Source organism: Protopterus annectens, chromosome 10.part0 (genome assembly GCF_019279795.1).
Source record: "Protopterus annectens isolate FY-2018-M chromosome 10.part0, PAN1.0, whole genome shotgun sequence".
NCBI lineage: Eukaryota > Metazoa > Chordata > Ceratodontiformes > Protopteridae > Protopterus > Protopterus annectens.
Genome location: NC_056744.1, coordinates 940451743 through 940468390, shown reverse-complemented (window position 1 = coordinate 940468390; position 16648 = coordinate 940451743). Strand labels below are relative to the sequence as shown.

General features: G+C 43.2%; 1 protein-coding gene across 4 annotated transcripts in view; it reads left to right on the top strand.

Annotated features, from left to right (window-relative positions):
- The window catches only part of LOC122813408 (interferon-induced protein 44-like), a 708358-nt gene that overhangs the window by 186611 nt on the left and 505099 nt on the right, over positions 1–16648 (top strand). The window lies entirely within an intron of this gene.

Here is a 16648-nt window from a genome sequence, read left to right as displayed (position 1 = left end):
GTTCCAAATACAAATCAGCAAGAGAAGGAAAAAATGTAGGTATAAATTTACTGCCTCTTGACAATACTGTTTTCATGTCCTTAGTAAGATTCAAACAAGATAAATTAATAAACGGTAAAGTCTCTATATTGTGTTTACATACTAGTTCATTATTTGAAGCGATTCCTTCCCTTCCTTCCATTTCTCCCTCGACCCGATTTATTGGTCTGAAAAGAATGTTCTGTAGTGGGGGAAACTGAGGTATTATACCTACCCTCAGTGTCAGTCGTCATTGAAGACGGAGAAGTTACAAAAGTGACATTTTTAGGAATATTCTGGTCAGCTGAAGACGCCGGCATACTTCGACGTTTCTGGTTGCCACTTCTAACCCTTGACCTACTACGTACCGGCTCACGTTGCCATGAAAATAAGACGCCAGTTTCATAGTCCTTTAAATCGCGTAATAACTTATTTCTTTTTCGTTGGATGATTTCACCTTCCAATTGCCTATCTATACGTAGCCCCCTAGGAGTCAAATTTAAACTCACATATTTCTCTGGGAGCCGCGTATCAAGAAACAATGCTATCTCCTTAGCCATAAGCCTCTCCAGCTGTACAAATCACCCATCTGAATCTCGGTTATCACCCACATTCCAAGGATCCATTGTGGTGAACTTCTTTTCCCATTCACTTACGATATCAGAAAAAAGAAGAGCCCCTGGTATATTAGCCTGTCCAGGAGCCCCAGTTGTCTGCGACATGTTAATGCTGGTAATAAAGTGCTGGCAAATATGCCAATTCCGATTCCAAAAAACACCAAAAGCAGCAAGTATGAAGAAACACAAATAACCAGCACTTAACCAGCAGTTTCTTTTATTCACAGCGATCTGGTACCTCGACAATTCGCCTTCATGGATCACAGTTCATTCTAACATCAAATCCATATATATACATATCAAAGCACAGCCGCCATTGTTCAATATATAGGACAAACCAAACATATGGTTAGGGTTCGTATCTTGGAACATTTAAAAACATCAGAAAGAATAATTTAGTTAGTCCTGTTGCTAAACACTTTCATGATGTACATGACAGTTCTCCCAATAGTTTGAAATTTTGTGTTCTTGGAAAGCCCTTCCTTTCTAGAGAGGGTGATATTGTAGCTAAACTATTGGATTTGGAAACAAGAATGATTTTAAAGTTTAAGACTTTAAAGCCATTTGGTATGAATCAGGAATTAGGTATTTAATCCAATATACAGATTATAATTTTATATTTTGTATTGTATATGTGTATTTCTCACTATATTAATATAAATTAATTCAAGTTAGTTTGATTATTCATGGATATTTATTGTAAGTTAATATTGTCACTTTAAATGCTTAAATGCTATTATGCTTAATTGCTTGATATGTTCATTAATTGAACAATGGCAGCTGTGCTTTGATATGTATATATATGGATTTGATGTTAGAATGAACTGTGATCCATGAAGGTGAATTGCCGAGGTACCAGATCGCTGTGAATAAAAGAAACTGCTGGTTAAGTGCTGGTTATTTGTGTTTCTTCATAAGTATTCAAGATCTTGGCAGTTACTGAGAGCAGTGCAGACACTTCTCAGGAATACTATCATTAACGAAATCCAAGCGAAGGCAACAGGACACTGCTGTATATTTGTTAAAACTTTTAATAAAACAGAGAATACAATGACACAAGCGTGGCGCTGGATTCACCCTTCATCAGACAAAGATACCAATATAAGCAACACTTTTAAAAAGAACATGAACCAATAGCATTTAGTGAAAGACCTGCCTATTTAAGAGGGTGGGCTTAACTGGTATTACATCATTTAACCCGGGATCTCTGTGTGCCATTAGTTCAATGATCCATCTGGATTCGGCTAACTCAGTTAACTGTTTAATATCCCCCCCTCTACTGTTCAATTTAATATTAACTAGAGCCCTAAACTTAAAACTATGTGTGGGGTATTCCTTTATGTGTCTACACAAAGCTTTGCTCAAATCACCATTTCTAATGCTACTAAGATGTTGCAGAATCCTCACTTTAAACATGTTGTTGGTCTTCCCAACATAAAAGCAGGGACATTGACTACATTCCGCCAAATATACTATATCAGTGGTCCTACAGGTAGCCCTCCCTTTCAGGTTGAATACTCTGCCTGCCACTGGATGTTTAAAAATAACCTCCTTACTAATACTACCACATGCCTTGCATATCCCACATGGAACGCTACCCGCAGCTGTTTTTAATGACCTATTACTGGTATTAGATCTTTCTTTACATAACAGGTCCTTTAGATTCTTATTCCTCCTGTATCTGAACCTTGGGCTGTTGTCCACTATTCCCTTGAGACCAACATCACTAGTCAAAATGTTCCAATTGTTCTGTACAATCCTGCAAACATTATTGATGTTACTACCATATGTGAACATCAATTTTAAACCTCCTTGTGTAAAGCTATGACCACTATCTACAGGTACCTCACCCTGAGTCCTTCTTAACCAGGGTTTATACCTGTTTTGTCTAAACCTTTTACTCCTATCAATAACCCTGTGGACCATGGCCCCTTCATAACCTCTTTGTACAAAACAGTCACCTAGTTTGATCAGTGCTTTCTCAAATTGTGCATCAACTGCACTGACTCTGGAAGCCCTGCTTACCTGCCCCTTCACTATGTTGGGGAACATAAACCGAGGGTGCATGCTATCAAAAGATAGAAGAGTGTTTCTCCAGCACTCCTTCCTATATAAACTGAATGAAAAACCTTCTTTTGTCTGTTCCACACAAACATCCAAAAAATCTATGGTAGTATAGGAAGTGTGGGCAGTAAACTTCACAAATGTGGTCGTAGAATGTATATATGACAGAAAATGATCAAACGAACTGATGTCCCCATCCCACAAAATAAAGATGTCATCTACAAACCGTGTATACATTCTGATGTGACCCTTCCATTCATCTTTTCTTAAAACATTGGATTGCTCCCAATTCGAGAGGACAAGATTCGCATATGCATTCGCACAGGGGGTGCCCAGGGCTACCCCCTGTGCTTGCCTGTATACTGAACCAGCCCCTAGGAAAACATTATTTTCCAAAACTAAGGTTAGCATCTCCTTTACCAGATGTATCTTATCAACTGAAACTCCCAAACTTTCTAAAAGTTCTCCCACAGAGGTAATACTATAGTCATTATTAAGAACAGTGAATAAGCTGTTAACATCTAAAGTCACCATCAGTAACCTGTCTACATTGTCTGCTTTAGTGACTTCACCCAAGATTTGCAAAAAATGTCCTGTGTCTACAAGAATGTTACCCATTTGCTCAACATAAGGTTTAAGTGTGAATTCCAACCAAATGGAAATATTCTCTGTGACCCAACCCCTGCCTGACACTATGGGTCTCAGGGGTGGGTCAATCAAGGACTTATGTATCTTGGGCAAAGCCTTAAAAATAGGTGTAACTGGTTTATCCACCCATAACAATTTATAGGTTTCATCAGTGATTTTCATATCATTATGTAGTAGCCCTAACTGGTGATGCACCTGATCAATCACATGTTTTACTCCCAGAGGATTAATCTCTACATAAGTGTTGTCCTTTGATAACATATCCTTTATCTTACTATTATACCAAGCAGTGTCTAATACAACAACTGCTCCTCCTTTATCTGCCATTTTAATGGTCAGATCACTATTATCAATTAAATGTTGTAATGCCATTTTTTGTACTGAAGTTAAGTTATAATATTTACTAAAATTCCCTTCTTGAAAATATCTCATTAAATCCCTCTGACATCCATTCATAAAAAGGTTTAAAGCGGGTGTTAATGGTGGTATGAAACTGCTTGGTTTTCTAGGCATCAAACTGCAGTTGTCACCCTCACCAAACATCAATTTTAACATAACGTTGCGACAAAAAAGCATTAGATCCATAATAATCTCATTATAGAAACAAGATCTGCTGGGTACAAAGGTTAATCCTTTGTTTAAAACTATCAATTCATCTTCTGTTAATGCATAGGATGATAAATTATACACAATACCAGTATTGGTGGCAATAGTCAATTCAATGTTCTTCTTCTCTTGTTCGCGTCCCTGTCCTCGCTCAGGGACCTCTTCCAGGCCCCTTTTTTCTTTACTGGAGCTGGTAGTTTTTCCAAAAAATGTTTTTGTCCCTGTATCATCTTAGGATGTGCTCCAGTCCTGTTTTCACAATTATCAAAATCCCTCAACATAGTGGCCGAGGCAACTTCTTTTGAACTTATCTCCATAACTGCTGTGGAACCAGTATGGGTCTCGGTTGAAGGCGGAACACATACCCCATCCGCATCTGCATTGGAGGCCACCACCTCAACATTCAAGCAATTCTCCCTAATGACGGAACTTTGCTCACCCGGCTCTGACAAAGGAAGCGAATTACCTGCTACAACAGCTGGAGCCATTGTGGTAACATTAACGTGGTTATCACGCACCTCATGTTGACGTGCTACAGGCTTCCTTTCTCCCCGCCTCCTGCTATCCGTCGATGTATTGTTCAGTCTCGGCCAAACAAATATATTTCCCTTGGAAAAGTCCTCATAGTCCCTTTGCATTTTACCCATTTTCTGTTTACGCAACTTCTCTTCATTATTTTGAAATGTGCAATACAACTGCTCAATGCGTTCAACACACCCCGCTTCTACAAATTCTGTCTCCAGTCTATTCTGTAAAAACTGTACATCCTTCCTTAACCCGTCTAACTCCGGGGCAAAGAAGTTATTAAGAAGCTCCATATATTTGTAGCTAGTGCAAATATTCAAAGTTTGCCATTTGGCAAGCAGTTCAGGGTAACGATCGCCCTGCGCTGGCATACACAAAATTCTAATGCCTCTGGGCACTATCCCATAATCGAGGCACGCTTCTAAATGATACGTCTGCCATTGCAGACGTTGCAACTTGCCCACCTTGTAATTCAGGTCCCAAAGCAGATCCTCAAAGGTTTTATCGACGGCTACTGGAACCTTGCAGTCCTCTTGTCAAGCTTTCGGGATTCACCCTTCATCAAGCCCACCCTCTTAAATAGGCGGGTCTTTCACTAAATGCTATTGGTTCATGTTCTTTTTAAAAGTGTTGCTTATATTGGTATCTTTGTCTGATGAAGGGTGAATCCCGAAAGCGCTCACGTTGTGTGTCATTGTATTCTCTGTTTTATTAAAAGTTTTAACAAATATACAGCAGTGTCCTGTTGCCTTCGCTTGGATTTCTTTTGTGCTATTTTATGCTTGGCAGGACTTTGGCATAGCACAGGAATTTCTTTTTCGTATTTGGATTTATTTGTTCGCTTGTGCTATGCATGCTGTAAAAACAACGGTTGATGGTGAAACATCTTTTTCCCCTGTATCATATTCAGGGGAAGCAGCGAGAAGCTGGCGCAATAAACTGCTCACAACTCAGGATAATCCGTTATTGAACTTGGGTTTTACGGTGCAGAGAGAGAGACAAGAGGACTGCAAGGTTCCAGTAGCCGTCGATAAAACCTTTGAGGATCTGCTTCGGGACCTGAATTACAAGGTGGGCAAGTTGCAACGTCTGCAATGGCAGACGTATCATTTAGAAGCTTGCCTCGATTATGGGATAGTGCCCAGAGGCATGAGAATTTTGTGTATGCCAGCGCAGGGCGATCGTTACCCTGAACTGCTTGCCAAATGGCAAACTTTGAATATTTGCACTAGCTACAAATATATGGAGCTTCTTAATAACTTCTTTGCCCCGGAGTTAGAGGGGTTAAGGAACGATGTACAGTTTTTACAGAATAGACTGGAGACAGAATTTGTAGAAGCGGGGTGTGTTGAACGCATTGAGCAGTTGTATTGCACATTTCAAACTAATGAAGAGAAGTTGCGTAAACAGAAAATGGGTAAAATGCAAAGGGACTATGAGTACTTTTCCAAGGGAAATATATTTGTTTGGCCGGGACTGAAGAATACATCGACGGATAGCAGGAGGCGGGGAGAAAGGAAGTCTGTAGCACGTCAACATGAGGTGCGTGATAACCACGTTAATGTTACCACAATGGCTCCAGCTGTTGTAGCAGGTAATTCACTTCCTTTGTCAGAGCTGGGTGAGCAAAGTTCCGTCATTAGGGAGAATTGCTTGAATGTTGAGGTGGTGGCCTCCAATGCAGATGCGGATGGGGTATGTGTTCCGCCTTCAACCGAGACCCATACTGGTTCCACAGCAGTTATGGAGATAAGTTCAAAAGAAGTTGCCTCGGCCGCTATGTTGAGGGATTTTGATAATTGTGAAAACAGGACTGGAGCACGTCCTAAGATGATACAGGGACAAAAACATTTTTTGGAAAAACTACCAGCTCCAGTAAAGAAAAAAGGTGCCTGGAAGAGGTCCCTGAGCGAGGACAGGGACGCAAACAAGAGGAAAAGAACATTGAATTGACTATTGCCACTGATACTGGTATTGTGTATAATTTATCATCTTAAGCATTAACAGAAGATGAATTGATAGTTTTAAACAAAGGATTAACCTTTGTACCCAGTAGATCTTGTTTCTATAATGAGATTATTATGGATCTAATGCTTTTTTGTCGCAACGTTATGTTAAAATTGATGTTTGGTGAGGGTGACAACTGCAGTTTGATGCCTAGAAAACCAAGCAGTTTCATACCACCGTTAACACCCGCTTTAAACCTTTTTATGAATGGATGTCAGAGGGATTTAATGAGATATTTTCAAGAAGGGAATTTTAGTAAATATTATAACTTAACTTCAGTACAAAAATGGCATTATAACATTTAATTGATAATAGTGATCTGACCATTAAAATGGCAGATAAAGGAGGAGCAGTTGTTGTATTAGACACTGCCTGGTATAATAGTAAGATAAAGGATATGTTATCAAAGGACAACACTTATGTAGAGATTAATCCTCTGGGAGTAAAACATGTGATTGATCAGGTGCATCACCAGTTAGGGCTACTACATAATGATATGAAAATCACTGATGAAACCTATAAATTGTTATGGGTGGATAAACCAGTTACACCTATTTTTAAGGCTTTGCCCAAGATACATAAGTCCTTGATTGACCCACCCCTGAGACCCATAGTGTCAGGCAGGGGTTGGGTCACAGAGAATATTTCCATTTGGTTGAATTCACACTTAAACCTTATGTTGAGCAAATGGGTAACATTCTTGTAGACACAGGACATTTTGCAAATCTTGGGTGAAGTCACTAAAGCAGACAATGTAGACAGGTTACTGATGGTGACTTTAGATGTTAACAGCTTATTCACTGTTCTTAATAATGACTATAGTATTACCTCTGTGGGAGAACTTTTAGAAAGTTTGGGAGTTTCAGTTGATAAGATACATCTGGTAAAGGAGATGCTAACCTTAGTTTTGGAAAATAATGTTTTCCTAGGGGCTGGTTCAGTATACAGGCAAGCACAGGGGGTAGCCATGGGCACCCCTGTCTTGAATACATATGCGAATCTTGTCCTCTCGAATTGGGAGCAATCCAATGTTTTAAGAAAAGATGAATGGAAGGGTCACATCAGAATGTATACACGGTTTGTAGATGACATCTTTATTTTGTGGGATGGGGACATCAGTTCGTTTGATCATTTTCTGTCATATATACATTCTACGACCACATTTTTTAAGTTTACTGCCCATACTTCCTATACTACCATAGATTTTTTTGGATGTTTGTGTGGAACAGACAAAAGAAGGTTTTTCATCCAGTTTATATAGGAAGGAGTGCTGGAGAAACACTCTGCTATCTTTTGATAGCATGCACCCTCGGTTTATGTTCCCCAACATAGTGAAGGGGCAGGTAAGCAGGACTTCCAGAGTCAGTGCAGTTGATGCACAATTTGAGGAAGAACTGATCAAACTAGGTGACTGTTTTGAACAAAGAGGTTATGAAGGGGCCATGGTCCACAGGGTTATTGATAGGAGTAAAAGGTTTAGACAAAACAGGTATAAACCCTGGTTAAGAAGGACTCGGGGTGAGGTACCTGTAGATAGCGGTCATAGCTTTACACAAGGAGGTTTAAAATTGATGTTCACATATGGTAGTAACATCAATGATGTTTGCAGGATTGTACAGAACAATTGGAACATTTTGACTAGTGATGTTGGTCTCAAGGGAATAGTGGACAACAGCCCGAGGTTCAGATACAGGAGGAATAAGAATCTAAAGGACCTGTTATGTAAAGAAAGATCTTATACCAGTAATAGGTCATTAAAAACAGCTGTGGGCAGCGTTCCATGTGGGATATGCAAGGCATGTGGTAGTATTAGTAAGGAGGTTATTTTTAAACATCCAGTGACAGGCAGAGTGTTCAACCTGAAAGGGAGGGCTACCTGTAGGACCACTGATATAGTATATTTAGCGGAATGTAGTCAATGTCCCTGCTTTTATGTTGGGAAGACCAACAACATGTTTAAAGTGAGGATTCTGCAACATCTTAGTAGCATTAGAAATGGTGATTTGAGCAATGCTTTGTGTAGACACATAAAGGAATACCCCACACATAGTTTTAAGATGTCCTTCAAGGATGCATCTGCAGTCATAACATATGGGTTGTCCTGCCTCAGGCAGCCCTTCGGTCGGCCGGATTCCAAAGTCTGGGTCTGGCCTCGGCTGATGTCGCACTTTCCCCGACGTCAGAGCATCTGGGGTATAAAAGCATCAGCCGACGCCATCTTCCTCAGTCTTTCTTGCCGCGCGGTGCCCGAAGCAGAAGCAGTTCGCAAGTGCCGGTCGGCCAGCTCCTTTGATTCAGCTAACCAGGAAGGCCAAGTAGTGCAGTGGTTAAGATATATGCCTTTCAACCACAAGGTGCAAGGTTTGATTCTCACCACTGGAATTAGTTTCCGAAGACTTCGAAAAAGCTAAGTACCCCGTTGGGGACTCTTTCTTGCCTCAGCCGATGTCAGATAAAGTAAGTAATTGTTTAACTTGTGGGAAACAAATACCTCATAAGGATTTCCACTCTTACTGTCTCCCTTGCTTAGGCCCAGACCACAACGTCTCAGCCTGCTCTGCCTGTGCTTCCTTCAACCGACGAACGCTTAGGCGTCGGTCGGAGTTTGCAGAGGAATATTTTGGGGCTAACTTTGCGTATATAATGCCGTCGGAGACTCCGACTTCACATGTAGTTAAAAAACGGAAGGACAAGGACCGACCCTAGCGGCCCGCGGTTTCGGCTGAAACCTCGGTCAGGCCTACCGCGAGTGTCTCGGTTTTGGCTGAAACAGAGTCCTCGGTGCTTCCTGTTGCCGAAACCTTACAACCGACTACCTCGGCCTCGGAGCCTCCGGCCGAGTCGGTTATTGAACTACCTACAGAAACCGGTGTCCAGGACATGTCCGACACCATTCCTTTAGACAAATCCACCCCTGCACGTGGTGCAGCCAGACCCCCTGCATCCATGTCCATTAAGGCCTTTTCTAGGGCTAAAGCTGCCAAACTTGCCAAAGCTTTGCCTCCCAAGTCTACCTCTCAGAGGCCTTCTACCAGCACTCAAATTCTCAGCCTAGCAGAGGACCTTATCTCCTTAATTAGAGGTTCTCAACCTCACCCGGACAGGGACTCTCTTCCACCTCCAGACAAAAGGCCCAGGGTTGAGCCCTCTGACCCCCACTCTTCAGATGAGTCTACGGATGAATCTGTGTTGTCAGAGCACCAGCAGGAGGCTTATTCGCCCTACGAGGATTCTGATGCTGAAGAATCTATTCCTTTGGCCTCCCCTCCTGAAGAGTTTTCTTTTGGTGAGACACTGCATTCTATGAGAGAGCATTTCCAATGGCAGGGCCAGGAATTTTCTGATTCCAGAAAAAGATTAAGGACCTTTTTACATTTACGTCAGCATAGGCCTTTGGCTATACCTCCTGTTTTGAATGTTATTGATGATGTGTACTCTGATGCTAGTACAGCCCCTGATTCTCTCCCTCCGGCTCCTGCCAAACCTGATAGGTACTACAGGGTTCTGGATTCTCATTTTCACCTGTACAAGGCCCACACTGCAGACCCAGAAACCATTTCACAGGGCCCTAAAGGGGTTGCAGCTGCCACTGCTAAAAATCCTTTACCTTCTGAAAGGGAATCTAGAGCTTTAGAGCGATGGGGAAAGAAAGTTTATACTTCTGCAACTCTTTCTGTGAGGGCATTAAATTGTCAATTCCATATGATTCTGTACCAAGAGTATTTGTTAGATTAATTGTATAAGAAACTTTCCTCCTCTGAGCCCCTTGACCGTAAATCTCTTCAGGATCTGGTACATAACTCACAGCAGGTTAGCAACCATTTTCTGCAATGTGGCTATGATGCACTGGAAGCTTCATGTAGGTCAGCAATGACAGGGGCAGTTATACGAAGGCATGCCTGGTTGAAGGAACAATCTCTACCGGACCATGTTAAAGCTAAGCTCCTGGATGCTCCAATGGAAAAACAAAAATTATTTGGTTCCACGGCCCAGGAGGTCTTAAAGAAGTTTGAAAAAAAGGCAAAATGTGTGCAAACAGTCAAGGACTTTCTGCAGGTACAACCACCGAGGTTCAGCAGAAATTGGCCTACTAAGAATTGGTCCTTTCCAGACTCAGACAGATCACAGAGAGGCAGGAACAGGCGTACCAGAGGTAGGGGGCAAGCTAGAGGCCACTACAGAGGCCGTCAGTGGCAGCCACCCAACCAGAGAGGTAGTGCAGGAACAGCAACAACAACTGCTACACCAGGACAAACACAATTACTTATTTTTGACTCCGCCAACCAGGGCTCAATTAGAAGCACCATTGGGCGGAAAGCTTTCTTTATTTTCAGAAAATTGGCATTACATTACAAGGGAGTCATGGACACTGCAAATAATAGACAAAGGATACAGGTTCCATTTCCACACATTGCCAAAAAGAAAAGGAATGCCAGACCTGCCACCAAATCAGAGGGCGGAGGCTTTGAAGCAAATTACCATATTACTACAAATGAAAGCCATAGAGAAGGTTCCTCTCTCAGAACAAGGCCAAGGTTTTTATTCAAGGCTATTCCTTGTTCCAAGGAAAAAAAATCAATGGAAGCCTATTCTCGATTTGTCCGCACTGAACACTTACCTCATTGTGCCGAAATTCAAGATGCTGACCCTACAGCAGCTTCTTCCCATGCTGGGCAAGGAGTCTTGGCTGGTGACTCTAGATCTCAAGGAGGCATACCTGCATGTCCCCATTCGACAAAGTTGCAGAAGACACCTCAGATTTCTTGCAGGATCAGAGCATTATCAATTCTCAGCATTGCCCTTTGGCTTATCTACTGCGCCCAGAGTATTCACGAAATGCCTGGCATCAGTAATTGCACACTGCAGACTTCAGGGGATTCAAATCTACCCATATCTGGACGACTGCCTGATACAAGCGGACAGCAAGACAAAATTGTTAAAGGACTTGGACTATGCCATCCAGCTACTACAGGCCTTGGGGTACACAGTCAACATCCAAAAATCAAGACTTGTGCCATCCCAAAGGATAACCTTTTGGGTGCAGATCTGGATACAACCACCCAAATGGCCTTTCTCACAGAAGAAAAACAGAAACAACTTCCAGATTACTTCAAGAATCTGACAAGACAAACTCAGCTAACTGCAAGGAAAATCCTGCAGGCCCTGGGTTTCATGGCATCCTGCATAATACTAATTCCACAAGCCAGGCTACATATGAGAAGATTGCAATGGTACCTAAGGAGTGTATGGACTCAGCACAGTCACAGCTTAGAAACTCTGATTCCAATCATACCTTGCCTTCAGAAGGAATTCCTGTGGTGGGCTCTAGCCTGCCAGACCAACAGAAGGTTGCCTTTCTTCAAACCAAAAGCAAACTAAACCATCACCACGGACGCTTCAGACCGAGGTTGGGGAGCACACATGGAGGACAAATGTATCCAAGGGCTATGGTCTCAAGGGCAGCTGCAAATGCACATAAACCAAAAGGAAATGCTGGCAGTGATACATGCAATCGAGGCTTTCAAACCTTTCCTTCAACAAGGCCACCTGCTAATAAGGACAGACAACACCACAGTTATGTGGTACATAAACAAGCAAGGAGGCACGCACTCCTACCCTCTATGCAGACTGGCTATGAATCTATGGGATCTTTGTTTGAAACTCAATATACAACTACAGGCCCAGTTCGTGCCAGGGAAAGACAATACTCTGGCAGACAGCTTAAGCAGAACTACCATGGATGCACACGAATGGATGCTGCACCCAGACATCTTCTTACTCATAACACAGACATGGGGAAGGCCTGAGATAGATCTGTTCACCTCACCCCACAATCATCAACTGAAAATTTTTTGCACAAGGACATACCATCCACAAGCATGGAAGGTGGACTATCTCTCTCTTTCAGCTGGAAAGTCCGAAAAGTCTATGCTTTCCCACCAATCCCATTAATGTCCAAGGTTTTACTGAAGATCAGGGCAGAACAGCCAAAAGTGATTCTGATAGCTCCAGACTGGCCAAGGCAGCATTGGTACCCACTGCTGAAGAGCTTATCTCAGACGAAACCGTGGCCTCTCCCATTATGGCCTCTTCTTCTGACGCAGAACAATTACAAGATCCTGCATCCCAACCTAAAGACCTTGCAGCTAACTGCCTGGAGAATACCATGACTCCTTCCCAGGACAGCTTATCCCAGAGGGTAAAGGACATTATTATGGAAGCTCAGCCTTCCACAAGGAAGGCATACTCAGCAAAATGGAAAAGATTTCTCAGTTGGAACACAACAAAAGGCCTTGATGTGGCAGTGATGAACATGTCACATATACTGGAATACTTAGCAGAATTGTTCCACAATGGCCTGTCTTATTCTTCCATTAAAATACATGCCTCAGCAATTTCAGCAGAATACAATGTAAATCCTTCTGTCTTTTCGCATCCTCTCTTAAGACAATTTCTCAGAGGAATCAAAAACATCAATCCTCCAAGGAGACCACCTTTACCTACTTGGGACCTTAACTTTGTGCTGGAAAAACTAACACTTCCTCCATTTGAACCAGCAGCATCGGCAGATCCACAGTTTCTATCCTGGAAAACTGCATTCCTTCTGGCCATAACTTCAGCAAAAAGAGTATCTGAGTTACAAGCTTTAATGGCAGTGCAGCCATTTCTATTTCATCAGGACAGAGTTTCATTAAGAACCAACCCAACGTTTATGCCAAAGGTGGTATCTAGAGTATCCTTGAACCAAGCAATTCATTTGCCTACATTCTTCCCAAATCCACAAAATAAAGGGGAGAAACTTCTACACACTCTGGATATCCACAGACAATTACGCTACTATTTGGACAGAACTAAAAGTTACAGAAAGACTGACCAACTGTTTGTAGCATATGCTGCTGGGACACAAGGAAAAGCAATTTCCAAACAGACAATCTCAAAATGGATAGGAAATTGCATTCGCTTTTGCTACTCCTTTCATGGAAAGACTGTTGCTGTGAATATTAAGCCTCATTCCACGAGAGCCACAGCCACCACTACAGCCTTCCTAAGAGAGGTGGCTACCAAGGACATTTTAGAAGCTGCTACATGGAGCTCCGTGCATACTTTTGCCAAGCATTACAATTTACCCTTATACTCCAGATCCAGAGCAGGTTTTGCTACAGCAGTCCTGCAGGGTCTCTTAACTATACCATCATTTTCGTAGTACCTCCACCCCCAGATTGGCTATGGTATTCTACCCATATGTTATGACTGCAGATGCATCCTTGAAGGACATAGTACAGTTTTGTACCTACCATAAATGTAGATGTCCGATAGGTATGCATCTGCAGTCAGGTTTACCCTCCCTCCTTCCCCTCTGTGGTATTCCTAGGGTGCTTACCCCTTCATTAGCTAGCTGGGGGAATCTGTTATGGTGTATTTGTTTGTATATATATATATATATATATATATATATATATATATATATTTTTTTTTTGCATTATATTTGCAATTTTTTGGCATTTTCTCCAAATTTAGCCTTCATAGAGGGCACCTGGCATCTGGGGCAAGAAAAACTGAGGAAGATGGCGTCGGCTGATGCTTTTATACCCCAGACGCTCTGGCGTCGGGAAAGCGACATCAGCCGAGGCCAGACCCAGACTTTGGAATCCGGCCGACCGAAGGGCTGCCTGAGGCAGGACAACCCATATGATGTCCTTCATGGATGCATCTGCAGTCATAACAAGTGGGTTGTCCTGTCGTCAGGCAGCCCTTCAGTCGGCAGATTCAAAGTCGGTCCGCGGCTGATGTCGCCTCCACGCGTCATCTCTGTTGGTCTTGGTATAAAGACATCAGCGGCGCCATTTTCCTCAGTCTTTCTTGCGGCGTGGCGCAAGCAGAAGCTGTTCAGTGCGGTCGGTCGGATCCAGAGATTACTTCTACGAATACTACCGAAGACTTCTAAAGCTAAGTACCCGTTGGGGACTCTTTCTTGCCTCAGCCGATGTCAGAAAAAGTTAACAATTGTTTAAACTGTGGGAAACAAATACCTCATAAAGATTTCCACTCTTACTGTCTGCCTTGTTTAGGCCCAGCCCGGCGTAGCAGCCTGTTCGGCCTGTGCTTCTTTCAACCGGCCAGCGCTTTAGGCGGTCAGAGTTTGCAGAACAGTTTTCGGTTCTGATTTTGTACATTATGCCGTGGATCCTCCGACTACCCAATCTGGCAAAAGCAAAGATAAAGACCGACACTTCGCGGTCAGCGGTTTCGGCGAAACCATGGTCAAGCAAATCATGAGTGTCTCGGTTTCGCCGAAACCGAAAACTGAACAAAGTACAGCTGAACCTATTCCTACAACTGAGGCCCTGCTACAACTCTTGAAGCGACTTCAGAAATTTTACCCACTACGGTGGTTGACTTATCAGACACCATCCCCTTGGATGTTTCTACCCCAGCACGTGGTGCTGCTAGGCCTCCAGCAGCCATGTCCATTAAGGCCTTTGCCAGGGCTAAAGCAGCCAAGACTACTAAAACAGTGCCTGTTAAACCACCCACATCCAGGCCCTCTTCTAGTTCTCAAATGCTTACTTTGGCAGAAGATCTAATTTCTTTAATTAGAGGATCTCAATCTCACCCAGACAGGGCCTCTCAGCCCCAGAGAAGAGGCCTAGGGCAGAGCCCCCCGAGCCAGTGTCCTCTGATGATTCTGCTGATGAATCAGACATAACTGACCAGCCAGAGGCTCCCTTCTCCAATTTTGAAGATTCTGATGCTGAAGAATCCATCCCAGCTGCTTCCCCACCAGAAGAATTCTCCTTTGGGGAAACCTTGCATGCCATGAGAACAGTTCCAATGGCAGCAACAGGATTTTTCAGACTCCAGAAAAAGACTTAGGACTTTTCTGCACCTCCCACAGCACAGGCCCTTAGCCATACCCCCTGTTCTCTGTGGTGGATGATGCTTTCAATGATGTTTGCTCCGCTCCAGATTCTTTACCCCCAGCCCCTGCCAAACCAGACAGATTTTACAGGGTGCCAGATACTCATCACCACCTTTACAAGGCTCCACTTGCAGACCCAGAAACAATATCCCAGGGCCCCAAGGCAGTAGCCGCGACCATAGCTAAAAACCCTATTCCTTCTGAAAGGGAAGCAAGGTCATTAGACAGATGGGGTAAAAAGGTCTACACTTCAGCTACTCTCTCAGCTAGAGCTTTAAACTGTCAGATGTTCTTCGTTTTCCATTGCTGCAGTCCTTACTATTGGGTATAGTCCGCATCCAGTCGGCCCGAATACCAGAGTATAAGGCTGACGTCGGTCAGGGCGCATTAGACTGACGTCAGTACGTCAGGGTACTAATGCGCATGACCGGCGTCATATCCTCAGTCTTTTTTGCCGCGTTGTCCGATGCAGAAGCAGTTTTGCGAGTGCAGGTTGGCGTTCTGAAATATTTCCGAGACCGGAGTTTCAGACCGAATCAGAGTTGGCTAAGTACCCGTTGGGAACATTTTGTTTTTCTTGCCTCAGTATTTAACCGGATGTCAGAAAAAGTGAATAACTGTATTTCTTGTGGGAAACAGATACCTCATAGGGATTACCATACATTATGTATACCTTGTTTAGGGCCTGAGCACGACGTTGTTGGTTGCCGCTCTTGTGCTAGGTTTAACAAACGCACTATTAAGAGGAGGTTAGACTGTGCCAGATTAGTGTTTGGGAAGCGTTGCAATTATAAAATGCCGTCGGATGCTCCGACGCCCGCTTCTTCCAAGAAGCGTAAGGACAAAACAGTGAAGCCTAGGGTTGATGAACCGACAGTCCCGGACGTCGGTTCTTTAGGAGGCTCAGTGGAGCCAGAGGTTTTGCCAGGAGTTTCTATGGAGTCTCAGGCAGAAACTTTACTGTTACAGGATGTACCCTCTCAGGAGGCAGGCCAGGCTGAGGGGGCTTCTCAGGTAACTATTCTTCCCTCTCTTCCCAATGTAGTTAGAGCCTCTCCTTCTGTTGCCAAAACTTCTTTTAGAGGAAGGCCAAGTTCAGTTTCAGTAGGGGCTTCTCCTACCCTTTCGGGTTCTGTACCTAAGAAACATATGCTTAAAATGGCAGAAGATTTGATTACTATGATTAGAGGTTCTATGGGCCCTCCTGATAAGAGGCCTAGGGTGGAACCAGAGTTTGACAGTT